Source organism: Bactrocera latifrons, unplaced genomic scaffold (genome assembly GCF_001853355.1).
Source record: "Bactrocera latifrons isolate USDA-ARS-PBARC rearing strain unplaced genomic scaffold, ASM185335v1 scaffold_1795, whole genome shotgun sequence".
Taxonomy (NCBI): Eukaryota; Metazoa; Arthropoda; class Insecta; order Diptera; family Tephritidae; genus Bactrocera; species Bactrocera latifrons.
Window position 1 is genome coordinate 2,077 of NW_017535291.1, and position 4,223 is coordinate 6,299.

Genomic DNA, 4,223 nt, shown 5'->3' on the forward strand with positions numbered 1-4,223 from the left:
CTATATGTGACTTGGTCTACGAAAAGGGAGCTAACGTGCGAAAACTAGTTTTCTGGGAAACAGCTGTTAAAAATCTCATCTTCCATCCGAATCAACTAAAAAGTGAAAATTGATTTTTTGGATTTTTTRACACCTAAGCCCCCTTTCCGTAGACCAGGTCACATATATTATTTTACAAAAAGCAAACCGTGAGATGCAGCAAGATATAATATATGCTGTTAAGAGTGATGAGGGAGGGATTTGATTTTCATTTAAGCGGAGGACTTCATAGCCGGGAATGAATGAATATTTTCTTTGAAGCATTGCTTGAATTGAAAACCGACAAATAAACTATGTTGTCAATTTTATTCTAATATATTTTAAAACTTATTTTCGCGGGATTGACACTTTTTCCTTCTCGTACATTTCAGATATGTACGATGGCCCATAGGGCCCCCTACCGTTCGTCCCATTKGTGATTTTTTGTATGTAAAGTTGCAATGAATGCAATGAAGTTAAATAATTTATCGATCGTATGTTTGCTATCAATAGCTTTTTTAATCGTTTGTCATCACTATCATATTTGAGGGACAGCTGTCATTCAGGCAATTAAAAGAAGAGAAAGTGTCAAAAGTGATTAGTGTTGATTAAAAAAAAGTGTCGCTTAAGAAGTATAACTGATAATAATATAATAAAAATGGACATTGGAACCTTTTTTAATAATACTACAAGTACGTAATAGTTGACTTAAGTTATTGCATTACACTTTTTAATGATACATATGTTCTTATTGCAACGAGATTGAAGAGGAGGCTGAGCTTAAATGATAGCATCTCAACTGAAGAGAGGTACGCGGCAGATATGAAGGCGGATGATTGCCATGCCAACGATATTGGCAAATGGGTGGCTTTAGTCGGTACGATGAGTGAGGAGCAGAAAAAGTAACTGTTGGTTAGTTGTTGGAAGCCCGACCAAAATTATAATTTTTCAACTGATGCAACACACTTGAAGAGAAAATTCAATTGGTCATGATTAGATTTATACAAACCATGGTTGGTGTACTCGTGCAGGCTAAAGGGCGCTTTTTGTCTTTATTGCGTGCTGTTTAAGCCTCTCAACAAACTTGGCGTAACTTCCTCGTTTGTTGTACGCCCTTTTACAAAATTTAAAAATGTGCATGAGTACTGCAAAGCTCATGCATCAAGCAGTTTGCATAAAGGAGCTACGCAATCAACAATGTCATTTTTAAATGAAACTCCTGTCGATTTGCAAATGCAACGGGGTCATCCAAAAAAAAATTGAACGAAATAAAAAAATTAATAAATCCATTATAAATACAATTTTGTTTTGTGGAACGCATGACCTTACTCTTCGTGGCAAAAAGAATGATGAAGGTAAATCTAACAGATTTATAAAAGTTAAAAACTATATTTCACTTTTTGAAGGGTGTTCTATATGATCTGCTTATGATGAGTTGGTGATGAGGCATTAAAAAACAATTTGGAGGATAGCAAACAAAACGCAAAGTATACTAGTCCACAAATCCAAAATGAAATTTTGGACATTTCGGCGAAAGTAATTATAAATTACATCTGCACAGCAGACATGTCTGGAAAGGAACAAATTTCGATAGGAATTCGATTTTTTGACAGCAGAAAAAAAATTATCCGTGAAGAATTTATGGGATTTATGGAATTAGATGCAATGGATGCAGCAACAATTGTAGCCAACATCAAAGGATTTGTGGAAGGTTTTGACTTAGATCCTGCTAAATGTGTTGGGCTTGGGTTTGATGGATGTGCTACTATGGCCGGCAATACTAGTGGGGTGCATAAAATATTATACATTCCAAAAAAGTTGTTATATTCATTGCGCCAGTCATTGCCTCAATTTGTACATTCTTTGTTTGAAACACGCTGGTCGTAGAAGTACAAAAGCATCGCTGATTTTTAAAATTTCTATTGTGATATAATAGATGGATTGGAAAAACTAAGCACAGAAGGAAACGCTGGCACGAGAAAATTTGCATTCCAACTTCACAGTGCTGCAACTAAAAGCGTTTTTCTTATTTGTATGTTCATTATTGCCAAATATTACAGCATTCTCCAACCCGTAGTGAATATATTGCAAGCCAAGAACAATGATGTGATTAAATGTAGAGATCACATCAATAACATTTTAAATTTATTTGAGGAACATCGAGAGACATCTGCCAGCGAATTTGAAACGATTTTTAGAGACTGTGAAATGTTAGCTGAGAATGCATCGATCAATATAAGTGTGTCCAGAGTCGGCGAGAAGCAAACAAAAAGATCAAATCCTCCATTCACGACAACAGCAGAGTATTATCGCCGGGCAATTTTCATTCCCTATTTGGACTCTTTAATAACATCTATTAGAGAACGATTTCCTAAAGAAAACACTCCAACTTTTGATCTCGCAGCCTTAAGTCCACTGCATATGAAAWCTATCTCTCTAAGCGAATTCAATGAAAAAGTTTTGCGTGCAAGTTCTTTTTACAATATAAAAAATATTGAAAATGAGCTTAAACTTTATTAAAAATATTGGAAAGATAGAGGAAAAGGGAGGGACTTGGAATTCTGTTCGCAATTCCCTGCACAACTGCCACTGTTGAACGGTCGAGGGAATCGGTTGAATGGTAATAAAAGCAAAAATTTTTTATAAAGAATTAAGTACGTAAATTTTATTTTTTCAGGATTGTGCATGCTTAGCACCCGCCGGGCTTTAGTCAAAGAGAATCAAGCGGAAATGGAAACGAAAATTCTGGAGGAGTTTTCACCGAATCCAAGAAAACTTTAATTAGCATGAAATGTATAAAAATAATATAAAAAAGTTACTGGAATTAAAAAATTTTTTCAGCCCCACCCTACATGCGGACCCTTGCTCATCTCTGTTAAAATTTCTTCTTGTCAGCCATAAGTGGTGAAATCCACTAAGAGGATTTTGTTAGCTCTTGACAGTTCACACGCCTGTCCAATTGAACCTTCTCTATATTACATGTTCTCTGTTTGCATACATTGCGAAAGCAAAAATTGAAGCATGAAAATATCACAATGCTGTTGTTGGGAGTATCATAAGGAGCATGCATACATATACTATTTATGACTCTTCATATTCTTGAGTATGTGAGACAGAGAACACAACAAAAAATGTCTTTATGTTATCTGTGTGTATGTGTGAGGTGTGTTTTGTACACATTTTTCGCAGTCAAAAGTGAAACTAAATATAAAAAAGCAAAAGGAAATTCTTCGTTAGGAGTGTAATCATGGGGATGCATACACATATTTCTGTCTCTTCATATTCTCTGCTTCGGCATATATGCATTGTCATCATATGCCGTAAATACATATTATATATTTATTTCTCTTCATATTCTCGGTTAGAATATGTGAGAGAAATGTAAAAAAATGTTTAAATTGTGAGGCGAATTCCGACCTACAATGTTAACAAATGCGGCGAATTCCTTACTTTGAACAGAGAACGTATAACATAGAGAAGGTTCATGGAGTGACGATTGTGATCACGTTCCTCTTTTTGGAGGAGTTGAGTTTTCTATTAGTGGATTTCACCACAAAAATATTATTARCGGATTTCGMCAATATTTAACATGAGGAGGTCGAAAATAGCAGATTTGAGCATTTTCATTGTTAAACGAGAAAACTGATGCTAATATCAATGTACGCTTACAGATTGCCGCTTTACAGCTTTGCCTACAAACTAGCGAAAATACATGTGTATGTTTGTGCTTGTATCAACGCAGCTGCGTAAAAATATTTCAGAATTACAAAATATTTTTTACATTCCTTGGGAAATACAGTCAGTCATGGTTATGTGCCACATTCAAAGATATAGATATTTATAGTTAGTTAAAAATAAATATATAATATGGTACATAAGCGACTGCGGATACTTAAATTAGTAGTACTTAAAACAGTATTTTCTAGGTATTTTAAAAAACAAATCGTGAGATGCAGCAAGATGTAATAGAGGCTGTTAAGAGTGATGGGGGAGAAATTTGATTTTCATTTAAGCGGAGTAAATGTTCGTTGAAGTTCAAAGGCGAGAAAACTTCGAATAATTATCGGAAAACCCCTAAAAACAGGTCTTTTCTCTTTCCCATACAAACGATATATAAAAATTAATGTTTGTTTGTTAGTAATGCTAAGAGAACGGCTGAACCAATCTTGATTTTTAGAGGTTGTCGGTTATGGATCGGGTAAGGT

General features: G+C 34.8%; 1 long non-coding RNA gene across 1 annotated transcript; it reads left to right on the forward strand.

Moving 5' to 3' along the window:
• The first annotated feature begins 567 nt into the window (after nucleotides 1-567).
• LOC108967190 lies at nucleotides 568-2,882 on the forward strand. Its single transcript, XR_001993247.1, has 3 exons — nucleotides 568-1,373; nucleotides 1,425-2,638; nucleotides 2,696-2,882. It is a non-coding gene; the product is annotated as an uncharacterized LOC108967190 (long non-coding RNA).
• Nucleotides 2,883-4,223: the final 1,341 nt, after the last annotated feature.